Genomic DNA, 13,455 nt, shown 5'->3' with positions numbered 1-13,455 from the left:
GCTGAAAGCCCACCCAATCTCTATGGGCGCCCAGGCCCTACTTACTCTATTTAGGAAGCTATCTTCCCCTAACTACAATGACCCCTCCTACAATTTAACTATTCACAGTACTATAGCTAAAACGGAGCTGTACCCCATCTTGTGGCAAAACTAAGGTACTGAACTTCCCCTATAAACAAAAGCAGCAATCACATGTAAGACATTACAAATGGTTATAAATATGTTACATATCACATTACATTTACAGATCAGTGAAATAACTATTTACCCAGAATGTGCAAAGGGAATTTTCATCAACCTCTTTACATTCCCTCTTCCTTTAACCCCTTCCCGACATGCGCCGTACTATCACTGCTCTGCAGGAACTGAGTTCCCGCAAACCACAGTACTACTATGGCGGCACAATCATGCGGTCTCACAGTGAGCACTGCGGCAATCACGTGCGAGTGTCAGTTGTATGTGACAGCCACGGGGCTCCTTCTGGGTCCTTCACTGAGCCTCCTGCACTGCCTGTTAGATCGCTGATCTGACACAGTGCTATGCAAAGTGTTAGATCAGCGATCTGATGTAATATAGTAATGTCCCCCACAGGGGCAATGTTCTAAAGTAAAAAAAAAAATCCTCAAATAAAGAAAAAAATAAATAAATAAATATTTTCCAATAAATCTATTTATTTATGTAAATGAAAAAAACAATAAAAGTATGCATATTTGGTATCGCCACGTCCATAACGACCCGCTCTATAAAACTATCCCACTAGTTAACTCCATCAGTGAATATTGCAAAAATAAATATATAAAAAACGAGGCAAAAAACAATGCTTTATCATCATACTGCCGAACAAAAAGTGCAATAAAATGTGATAAAAAAGACGGATATAAATAAACATGGTACCGCTGAAAACGTCATCTTGTCCTGGAAAAAAAAAGCCACCATACAGTGTCATCAGCAGAAAAATAAAAATGTTAGAGCTCTCAGAGTAAAGCGATGCAAAAACAATTATTTTTTATATAAAATAGTTTTTATTGTATAAAAGCGCCAAAACATAAAAAAATGATATACATGAGGTATCGCTGTAATCATACTAACCCAAAGAATAAATCTGCTTTATCAATTTTAGCACACGTGGAATGGTATAAATGCCCCCCCCTAAAAGAAATTCAGGAACTGCTGGTTTTTGGTCATTCTGCCTCACAAAAATCGGAATAAAAAGCGATCAAAAAATGTCATGTGCCCGAAAATGATACCAATAAAAACGTCAACTCGTCCCGCAAAAAACAGGACCTCACATGACTCTGTGGGCCAAAATATGGATAAATTATAGCTCTCAAAATGTGGTGATGCAAAAAACTATTTTTTGCAATAAAAAGCGTCTCTTAGCGTGTGACAGCTGCCAAACAAAATCCCGCTATAAAAACCCACTATAAATAGTAAATCAAACCCCCTTTATCACTCCCTTAGTTAGGGAAAAATAATAAAATTAAAAATTTTTATTTATTTCCATTTTCCCATTAGGATTAGGGTTGGGGCTAAAATTATGGTTACGATTGGGGTTAAAGTTAGGAATAATATAGGGCACGGCACTCTTGGCTTCTAGGAGGTGCACAAGTTGGGTTTCCAACCCGTCAAATCAATGCAATAAATACTTGGCACTCAGGAGATGATAGAAAGTGAACAATTCGTTTATTGGGTGCATCCACAGTTTAAACGTTTTCGGTCTATTAAACAGACCTTCATCAGAAAATAGGTGCTGGATTACTGAAATATATATGTAAAAAGTACAAAGACATAATGTTAAGCACGGTAACATGATGCACAGTCTTTACACAAGCAGAACACATTATAATGGAGATGAATAATCACATCATAGGAACAAAGATACACAACGACTGTGGCGGACCGGACGAATCCGACCTGGTGTCCCGTGGGTCGTGAGCTTCGTTACACAAGATGCTGTGGACTGTGAACGTGTATAGGAGAAGAATAAGATTAGATGATGACCTCAAGTCCCATTAAAGAAACAACCAAGTGGGCTATGAATCTAGCCACCCCACTGAAAAACTGGAGGATACTGTAAATAACGTGACTGCCCAATATGCGGGATCTGAGAGGTGCCTATAACATAGAAACAAAGGTTAAGAGCACATAACAAGAACAAGTGAAACCACATAAACATGCCACATAGCAGGGATCATCTAGGATAACTAGATGTGAAGCCCGGGTGGGCATGCTACATATAGAGACTAGTCCAGATGTGACCACCAGAAATCTAAACGACCAAGAAACCCACCTACAGGCCGAGAATACTGCCCGTAACTATGGGAAAACAGATAAGGCGAAGAAAAAATAAGCAAGGGAAAAAGGAAGACAAACAGAGCCAAATGTAAACCCCCCTAAAAGATACCTGGAAGCCACGAGTAGAGTGGGCCCACAGGGGTGCCACTTATAGGGCAAGTCCAGGAGAACTGGGCGCCTGAATAAAAAAGTAGAAACTAGGTGAGACCCATGAAGAGGGGCCTGGGGTAGAAGAGTACATGCTAGAACTGCGGTGGTTACCTAGGAGAGACTGGAGCTGCAGGAGTGGAGCGCTATAAGGAGGCGAGACACTCGCAAGGGAAGTAGCGCTGGAGAGACATAAAGCAGAGACAGCGTCTAGAATGGCAAGAGGGATTAGGATGAGAACGTCGCAGGAGAAGGGGCGATACTCTACCTGAGGAATCCAGAGAGACAGGCACCGGACCGCTGTGGTAGCGTCACACCTGTGGAATGCTGACCAGCGGCGGCACTTCCGGGTTTAAGTGCCCGCCGCCATACGGTCAGCTGACATGTCGCGTCACCCGGTCACCTGACCGCCGTGATCGCGCATGCGTGGAGAAGGCTAGGCGAGGACTAGGGGGGAGGGCCGAGGGGAGGCGGCGCCTACGTAGTAGAGAGAAGGGTTGGCCGACGGGCCAGAAGGCCGTGTTCGGCCAAAAGAGATCGCGCAGGCGTAAAGGGAGGGACAGGGATGTTTGCACAGGGAAAAGAGGCCAACGGAGCCTGTACCTCCGAGAGGGAATAAAGTGGCGGATACCGGCTAGGCTATCTGGTCGTTAAAAAGTATAAAGGAAGTATAAGCTGACAGCAGCACCACGATGTGGAGTCAGAAAAAGAGACATAAAGGTTTATTAGAAGGTGGTCACATTGGAACGTTATGTAGAGAAGAGACTAACACTCTACATAAGGATAATGTTGTGAATACTGTACCATGTGAGGGAAGGACAGTGCTCAACACGTGGGGTGTGACTAGCGATTCTGAAATGAAAGGGACAAAAGACAGTTAAAAACAGGACATGATAAAAGGTCAGTATGCAATGCAAACATAATAAAACCGTACACAGTATTTTACAAAAAAGCTGATACATCATAGTCCCTGTTCAATCCCCTAGGTTCTAGGGTTTGTAGCGTATATATCCAATATGCCTCCCTCTTCTGAAGCATTTTGGTGCGGTTTTGACCCCTTCTGGGGATATCAACCTGTTCAAGAACCTGGAACCGGAGTTGGGCGATATTGTGATTTTTTTCAGAAAAATGGAAAGGAAGGGGGAGGTGTGCCTTATTGCATCGGATCGTGGACTTATGTTGGGCCACCCTATCCCTTACCGCTTGCGTGGTTTCCCCTATATAGGCCAAGCCACATGGGCATTTGATAATATAGACCACAAAAGTCGATTCGCAGGTATAGAAGCCCTTGATGGGAATGGCCTTACCAGTTTGTGGGTGAAAGACCGACGGGCCCTTTTGCACATTGCTGCACTGTAAGCAGTTAAGGCAGGGGAATGTGCCCCGTTTCTGAGTGTGGAGAAAAACCTGTTTAGGAAGCAGAGTGCTCGGGCCAATATCGGCCTTTACTAATCTATCCTTGAGATTCCTGGCACGCTTAAAGCATGACAAAAAGGGCAATCTGAACTCTGCAATGTTAGGGTAGCTTTTTGACAGAATATTCCAGTGCCTACGTATGGTCGACTGTACTAGGCCAGAGAAGGGATGGAAAGTGGTGACAAATGGGATTCTTTTAGAGATATCTCTAGTTTTACTACTAGACATGTTGCGTTTAGCCTCTGACAGTATCCCCTTGGGGTATCCCCTATCAATGAATTTGTGTTCCATCTCGATGAGTCTGGTTTGTTTAAGATTTTCATCAGAGACTATCCTGTCGACCCTATGGAATTGCGATTTAGGGATAGAGTTCTTAATGGAAGGTGGGTGGCAGCTGGTGAAGAGCAGGAGGCCATTGCGATCTGTCGGTTTTGTGTATAAGTCGATAGCCAAATGATCCCCCCTTTTTTCCTTGTAGACCAGAGTGTCCAAGAAGCTAATCCTGTGTGTATCATGTTGTATCGAGAATTTTAATTCAGGCCAGATACCATTGATATGTTGATCAAAGGACAGGAGCGACTCAATTGGGCCATCCCAGATACAGAATATATCGTCGATATATCTCCGCCATACTCTACAGTGACTCATAAAAAGAGGGTGATCATATACAAAATCCTGTTCAAAAATAGCCATATATGCTACAGCGTAAGGAGGCGCTACATTGGCGCCCATTGCGGTGCCTTGTTGTTGGGCATAGAAGGTGTCCTGGAACAAGAAATAATTCTCTTTGAGTACCAGACCCAAAAGATCGGCACATAGGTGACGGATTTTAATATCTATTTTATTGTCATGTAAGAGTCTGTCGGAAGCTGCTAAACCTTTCTCGTGGACTATTGATGTATAGAGGCTGTTGACATCCCAGGTTATCAGGAGGGAAGAGGGGGATATGGGGCCCAAAGATTTAATGACCTGAATGAAATCATTGGTGTCCAATAGGAAAGAACGAGTGGTTTTAACTAGCGGTGTGAGGATTTTTTCCAATACCATCGACAAAGGTGATAAGACAGAGTCGGTCAGGGACACAATGGGTCGGCCAGGTGGTTTAATCAATGTTTTGTGTATTTTAGGTAGGATATAGAATATAGGGGTAATCGGATCCCGTTTGATGAGAAAATCTCTCAATTTACCATCAATGGTGCCTGCTTGATAGTGAAAATCTATGATGGGTGCGATTTTATTGATCAACTGATTCAGAGGGTTCTGTGGTATTTTTTTGTACACTGTAGTGTCCCCCAGCTGTCTGAACACCTCCTCAAGATAGTCTGACCTATCCATGATTACTGTGGCCCCGCCCTTATCTGCCGGTTTGATAATTAAGGACTTATCCGATGAGAGCTGTTCCAATGAAAGTCTCTCTGCCTGTGTTAGGTTGGTGTGGAACTGGAACTTCCCACGGTCCATCTCTCGAGTCAATGTGTGGATGTCCCTCTCAACAAGGGAAACGAAGGTCTCCACTGGTGGGTTGGACCGTGGTGGCATGTAGGAGCTTGGAGTCCGTAGCCCCAAGTCACGCAGTTCAAGTAGAGTCTTATCACGTCCGGAGCAGATAGGTATGGCAGGTTGTTCTGAAAAGTGTACACGCAATCTGATGTTGCGATAGAACCTCTGTAGGTCCATGTTAAGTTCAAATGAATTGAACTTATACATAGGGCAGAAAGATAAGCCCTTCTGGAGTACAGCCAGTTGATGTGTGTCTAGGTTTTTGGAGGAGATGTTGACTACCAGCGGGAGGTCCTTACCTGTGAGCGTGTTGCCATATGATTTCTGGGTTCCCCTGCGGCATTGGCCCCCCCGCCTCGTCTTCCTTTTGGACGACTGCGGTTGTTCCCTAAAAAAGAAGAAGAATGGGAGGAAAAAGAATTTGAGGTGCCGGGCCTGCTGTCGATGGAACCAGAGGAGCTTAGTGAGCTGTGGCGCCTGGTGGAATGCTGAGTATCTCGCCACTGGTAGACGCGGTTCTGCAGGTAGTCCTCGGTATCCCTCAAAAATTTGGATCTTTTTCTCTTCTCCAATTCTGATCTGTGTGACCGTAGTATTTCCTGATTCTTTGTCTTGAGTTCCTGGAATTCTTCCTGAGGCAGGGTACTGGTCAGTTGAGTCTCGATCGCGTTGATTTGGGCATTCACTGTTTCCAGGTTCTTTTGAAGGTAAGAAAGGGTTAAAGTCATGAGATCCGCCGAACATTTGTTCAGGATATGTTCAAACTTTGTGCAATAGTCTTTATCTTCCCTGAAGAAGGTCGGTTGTAAGGGGACCCGCAAACCCCGTGGGATCCTCTGGACACGGAGGTATTCAGCTATTGTAATGATGTGCAGTTCTAGGTTAACTGCTCTTCTAGACTCGCGTTCCAAGTCGCGATTCTTAAGTTCTTTGGCAGGAATCTGCAGAAAGTCGCTGGGCGCGGTAACTTTGGATAGAATCTCCGCCGCCTCTGTTGCGTTGAAAGAGAAGGTCTCACTCGACATCATCCAAGGTGCTCGTGGAAGGATAGAGCATGTAATAATATAGGGCACGGCACTCTTGGCTTCTAGGAGGTGCACAAGTTGGGTTTCCAACCCGTCAAATCAATGCAATAAATACTTGGCACTCAGGAGATGATAGAAAGTGAACAATTCGTTTATTGGGTGCATCCACAGTTTAAACGTTTTCGGTCTATTAAACAGACCTTCATCAGAAAATAGGTGCTGGATTACTGAAATATATATGTAAAAAGTACAAAGACATAATGTTAAGCACGGTAACATGATGCACAGTCTTTACACAAGCAGAACACATTATAATGGAGATGAATAATCACATCATAGGAACAAAGATACACAACGACTGTGGCGGACCGGACGAATCCGACCTGGTGTCCCGTGGGTCGTGAGCTTCGTTACACAAGATGCTGTGGACTGTGAACGTGTATAGGAGAAGAATAAGATTAGATGATGACCTCAAGTCCCATTAAAGAAACAACCAAGTGGGCTATGAATCTAGCCACCCCACTGAAAAACTGGAGGATACTGTAAATAACGTGACTGCCCAATATGCGGGATCTGAGAGGTGCCTATAACATAGAAACAAAGGTTAAGAGCACATAACAAGAACAAGTGAAACCACATAAACATGCCACATAGCAGGGATCATCTAGGATAACTAGATGTGAAGCCCGGGTGGGCATGCTACATATAGAGACTAGTCCAGATGTGACCACCAGAAATCTAAACGACCAAGAAACCCACCTACAGGCCGAGAATACTGCCCGTAACTATGGGAAAACAGATAAGGCGAAGAAAAAATAAGCAAGGGAAAAAGGAAGACAAACAGAGCCAAATGTAAACCCCCCTAAAAGATACCTGGAAGCCACGAGTAGAGTGGGCCCACAGGGGTGCCACTTATAGGGCAAGTCCAGGAGAACTGGGCGCCTGAATAAAAAAGTAGAAACTAGGTGAGACCCATGAAGAGGGGCCTGGGGTAGAAGAGTACATGCTAGAACTGCGGTGGTTACCTAGGAGAGACTGGAGCTGCAGGAGTGGAGCGCTATAAGGAGGCGAGACACTCGCAAGGGAAGTAGCGCTGGAGAGACATAAAGCAGAGACAGCGTCTAGAATGGCAAGAGGGATTAGGATGAGAACGTCGCAGGAGAAGGGGCGATACTCTACCTGAGGAATCCAGAGAGACAGGCACCGGACCGCTGTGGTAGCGTCACACCTGTGGAATGCTGACCAGCGGCGGCACTTCCGGGTTTAAGTGCCCGCCGCCATACGGTCAGCATCATGTTACCGTGCTTAACATTATGTCTTTGTACTTTTTACATATATATTTCAGTAATCCAGCACCTATTTTCTGATGAAGGTCTGTTTAATAGACCGAAAACGTTTAAACTGTGGATGCACCCAATAAACGAATTGTTCACTTTCTATCATCTCCTGAGTGCCAAGTATTTATTGCATTGATTTGACGGGTTGGAAACCCAACTTGTGCACCTCCTAGAAGCCAAGAGTGCCGTGCCCTATATTATTACATGCTCTATCCTTCCACGAGCACCTTGGATGATGTCGAGTGAGACCTTCTCTTTCAACGCAACAGAGGCGGCGGAGATTCTATCCAAAGTTACCGCGCCCAGCGACTTTCTGCAGATTCCTGCCAAAGAACTTAAGAATCGCGACTTGGAACGCGAGTCTAGAAGAGCAGTTAACCTAGAACTGCACATCATTACAATAGCTGAATACCTCCGTGTTCAGAGGATCCCACGGGGTTTGCGGGTCCCCTTACAACCGACCTTCTTCAGGGAAGATAAAGACTATTGCACAAAGTTTGAACATATCCTGAACAAATGTTCGGCGGATCTCATGACTTTAACCCTTTCTTACCTTCAAAAGAACCTGGAAACAGTGAATGCCCAAATCAACGCGATCGAGACTCAACTGACCAGTACCCTGCCTCAGGAAGAATTCCAGGAACTCAAGACAAAGAATCAGGAAATACTACGGTCACACAGATCAGAATTGGAGAAGAGAAAAAGATCCAAATTTTTGAGGGATACCGAGGACTACCTGCAGAACCGCGTCTACCAGTGGCGAGATACTCAGCATTCCACCAGGCGCCACAGCTCACTAAGCTCCTCTGGTTCCATCGACAGCAGGCCCGGCACCTCAAATTCTTTTTCCTCCCATTCTTCTTCTTTTTTAGGGAACAACCGCAGTCGTCCAAAAGGAAGACGAGGCGGGGGGGCCAATGCCGCAGGGGAACCCAGAAATCATATGGCAACACGCTCACAGGTAAGGACCTCCCGCTGGTAGTCAACATCTCCTCCAAAAACCTAGACACACATCAACTGGCTGTACTCCAGAAGGGCTTATCTTTCTGCCCTATGTATAAGTTCAATTCATTTGAACTTAACATGGACCTACAGAGGTTCTATCGCAACATCAGATTGCGTGTACACTTTTCAGAACAACCTGCCATACCTATCTGCTCCGGACGTGATAAGACTCTACTTGAACTGCGTGACTTGGGGCTACGGACTCCAAGCTCCTACATGCCACCACGGTCCAACCCACCAGTGGAGACCTTCGTTTCCCTTGTTGAGAGGGACATCCACACATTGACTCGAGAGATGGACCGTGGGAAGTTCCAGTTCCACACCAACCTAACACAGGCAGAGAGACTTTCATTGGAACAGCTCTCATCGGATAAGTCCTTAATTATCAAACCGGCAGATAAGGGCGGGGCCACAGTAATCATGGATAGGTCAGACTATCTTGAGGAGGTGTTCAGACAGCTGGGGGACACTACAGTGTACAAAAAAATACCACAGAACCCTCTGAATCAGTTGATCAATAAAATCGCACCCATCATAGATTTTCACTATCAAGCAGGCACCATTGATGGTAAATTGAGAGATTTTCTCATCAAACGGGATCCGATTACCCCTATATTCTATATCCTACCTAAAATACACAAAACATTGATTAAACCACCTGGCCGACCCATTGTGTCCCTGACCGACTCTGTCTTATCACCTTTGTCGATGGTATTGGAAAAAATCCTCACACCGCTAGTTAAAACCACTCGTTCTTTCCTATTGGACACCAATGATTTCATTCAGGTCATTAAATCTTTGGGCCCCATATCCCCCTCTTCCCTCCTGATAACCTGGGATGTCAACAGCCTCTATACATCAATAGTCCACGAGAAAGGTTTAGCAGCTTCCGACAGACTCTTACATGACAATAAAATAGATATTAAAATCCGTCACCTATGTGCCGATCTTTTGGGTCTGGTACTCAAAGAGAATTATTTCTTGTTCCAGGACACCTTCTATGCCCAACAACAAGGCACCGCAATGGGCGCCAATGTAGCGCCTCCTTACGCTGTAGCATATATGGCTATTTTTGAACAGGATTTTGTATATGATCACCCTCTTTTTATGAGTCACTGTAGAGTATGGCGGAGATATATCGACGATATATTCTGTATCTGGGATGGCCCAATTGAGTCGCTCCTGTCCTTTGATCAACATATCAATGGTATCTGGCCTGAATTAAAATTCTCGATACAACATGATACACACAGGATTAGCTTCTTGGACACTCTGGTCTACAAGGAAAAAAGGGGGGATCATTTGGCTATCGACTTATACACAAAACCGACAGATCGCAATGGCCTCCTGCTCTTCACCAGCTGCCACCCACCTTCCATTAAGAACTCTATCCCTAAATCGCAATTCCATAGGGTCGACAGGATAGTCTCTGATGAAAATCTTAAACAAACCAGACTCATCGAGATGGAACACAAATTCATTGATAGGGGATACCCCAAGGGGATACTGTCAGAGGCTAAACGCAACATGTCTAGTAGTAAAACTAGAGATATCTCTAAAAGAATCCCATTTGTCACCACTTTCCATCCCTTCTCTGGCCTAGTACAGTCGACCATACGTAGGCACTGGAATATTCTGTCAAAAAGCTACCCTAACATTGCAGAGTTCAGATTGCCCTTTTTGTCATGCTTTAAGCGTGCCAGGAATCTCAAGGATAGATTAGTAAAGGCCAATATTGGCCCGAGCACTCTGCTTCCTAAACAGGTTTTTCTCCACACTCAGAAACGGGGCACATTCCCCTGCCTTAACTGCTTACAGTGCAGCAATGTGCAAAAGGGCCCGTCGGTCTTTCACCCACAAACTGGTAAGGCCATTCCCATCAAGGGCTTCTATACCTGCGAATCGACTTTTGTGGTCTATATTATCAAATGCCCTTGTGGCTTGGCCTATATAGGGGAAACCACGCAAGCGGTAAGGGATAGGGTGGCCCAACATAAGTCCACGATCCGATGCAATAAGGCACACCTCCCCCTTCCTTTCCATTTTTCTGAAAAAAATCACAATATCGCCCAACTCCGGTTCCAGGTTCTTGAACAGGTTGATATCCCCAGAAGGGGTCAAAACCGCACCAAAATGCTTCAGAAGAGGGAGGCATATTGGATATATACGCTACAAACCCTAGAACCTAGGGGATTGAACAGGGACTATGATGTATCAGCTTTTTTGTAAAATACTGTGTACGGTTTTATTATGTTTGCATTGCATACTGACCTTTTATCATGTCCTGTTTTTAACTGTCTTTTGTCCCTTTCATTTCAGAATCGCTAGTCACACCCCACGTGTTGAGCACTGTCCTTCCCTCACATGGTACAGTATTCACAACATTATCCTTATGTAGAGTGTTAGTCTCTTCTCTACATTACGTTCCAATGTGACCACCTTCTAATAAACCTTTATGTCTCTTTTTCTGACTCCACATCGTGGTGCTGCTGTCAGCTTATACTTCCTTTATACTTTTTAACGACCAGATAGCCTAGCCGGTATCCGCCACTTTATTCCCTCTCGGAGGTACAGGCTCCGTTGGCCTCTTTTCCCTGTGCAAACATCCCTGTCCCTCCCTTTACGCCTGCGCGATCTCTTTTGGCCGAACACGGCCTTCTGGCCCGTCGGCCAACCCTTCTCTCTACTACGTAGGCGCCGCCTCCCCTCGGCCCTCCCCCCTAGTCCTCGCCTAGCCTTCTCCACGCATGCGCGATCACGGCGGTCAGGTGACCGGGTGACGCGACATGTCAGCTGACCGTATGGCGGCGGGCACTTAAACCCGGAAGTGCCGCCGCTGGTCAGCATTCCACAGGTGTGACGCTACCACAGCGGTCCGGTGCCTGTCTCTCTGGATTCCTCAGGTAGAGTATCGCCCCTTCTCCTGCGACGTTCTCATCCTAATCCCTCTTGCCATTCTAGACGCTGTCTCTGCTTTATGTCTCTCCAGCGCTACTTCCCTTGCGAGTGTCTCGCCTCCTTATAGCGCTCCACTCCTGCAGCTCCAGTCTCTCCTAGGTAACCACCGCAGTTCTAGCATGTACTCTTCTACCCCAGGCCCCTCTTCATGGGTCTCACCTAGTTTCTACTTTTTTATTCAGGCGCCCAGTTCTCCTGGACTTGCCCTATAAGTGGCACCCCTGTGGGCCCACTCTACTCGTGGCTTCCAGGTATCTTTTAGGGGGGTTTACATTTGGCTCTGTTTGTCTTCCTTTTTCCCTTGCTTATTTTTTCTTCGCCTTATCTGTTTTCCCATAGTTACGGGCAGTATTCTCGGCCTGTAGGTGGGTTTCTTGGTCGTTTAGATTTCTGGTGGTCACATCTGGACTAGTCTCTATATGTAGCATGCCCACCCGGGCTTCACATCTAGTTATCCTAGATGATCCCTGCTATGTGGCATGTTTATGTGGTTTCACTTGTTCTTGTTATGTGCTCTTAACCTTTGTTTCTATGTTATAGGCACCTCTCAGATCCCGCATATTGGGCAGTCACGTTATTTACAGTATCCTCCAGTTTTTCAGTGGGGTGGCTAGATTCATAGCCCACTTGGTTGTTTCTTTAATGGGACTTGAGGTCATCATCTAATCTTATTCTTCTCCTATACACGTTCACAGTCCACAGCATCTTGTGTAACGAAGCTCACGACCCACGGGACACCAGGTCGGATTCGTCCGGTCCGCCACAGTCGTTGTGTATCTTTGTTCCTATGATGTGATTATTCATCTCCATTATAATGTGTTCTGCTTGTGTAAAGACTGTGCATCATGTTACCGTGCTTAACATTATGTCTTTGTACTTTTTACATATATATTTCAGTAATCCAGCACCTATTTTCTGATGAAGGTCTGTTTAATAGACCGAAAACGTTTAAACTGTGGATGCACCCAATAAACGAATTGTTCACTTTCTATCATCTCCTGAGTGCCAAGTATTTATTGCATTGCATGGGGTTAAAGTTAGGGTTAGGGTTGGGGCTAAATTTAGGGATAGGTTTGGGGCTAAAGTTAGGGTTTGGATTATGTTTACGGTTGGGGTTAGGGTTGGGAATAGGGTTAGGGGTGTGTCAGGGTTAGGGGTGTTGTTAGTGTTATGGTTAGGGTTGAGATTAGGACTGGTATTAGGGTTAGGGGTGTGTTGGTGTTAGGGGTGTGGTCAGGGTTATGGTTAGGGTTGGGATTAGGGTTAGGGGTGTGTTTGGGTTAAGGGTGTGGTTAGGGTTATGGTTGGGATTAGGCTTAGGAGTGCGTTGGGTTTAGGGTTGGGGTTAAAATTGGGTGGGTTTCCACTGTTTAGGCACATCAGGGGCTCTCCAAATGCGACATGGCATCCGATCTCAATTCCAGCCAATTCTGCGTTAAAAAAGTAAAATGGTGCTCTTTCCCTTCCGAGCTCTGCTGTGCGCCCAAACAGTGGTCCCCCCCACATATGGGTTATCAGCATACTCAGGACAAATTGGAAAACAACTGTTGCAGTCCAATTTCTCCTGTTACCCTTGTGAAAATAAAAAGTTTGGAGATAAAATATCATTTTCGTTGAAAAAAAATATTTTTTATTTTCACGACACTGCGTTATAAACTTTAGCGAAACACTTTGGGGTTTAAAGTTCTCACAACATATCTAGATAAGTTCCTTGGGGGGTCTAGTTTCCAATATTGGGTCACTTGTGGGAGTTTCTACTGTTTAGGTACATA

Source organism: Ranitomeya imitator, chromosome 1 (assembly GCF_032444005.1).
Source record: "Ranitomeya imitator isolate aRanImi1 chromosome 1, aRanImi1.pri, whole genome shotgun sequence".
Classification (NCBI taxonomy): Eukaryota; Metazoa; Chordata; class Amphibia; order Anura; family Dendrobatidae; genus Ranitomeya; species Ranitomeya imitator.
Note: the sequence above shows the minus strand (reverse complement) of the source record.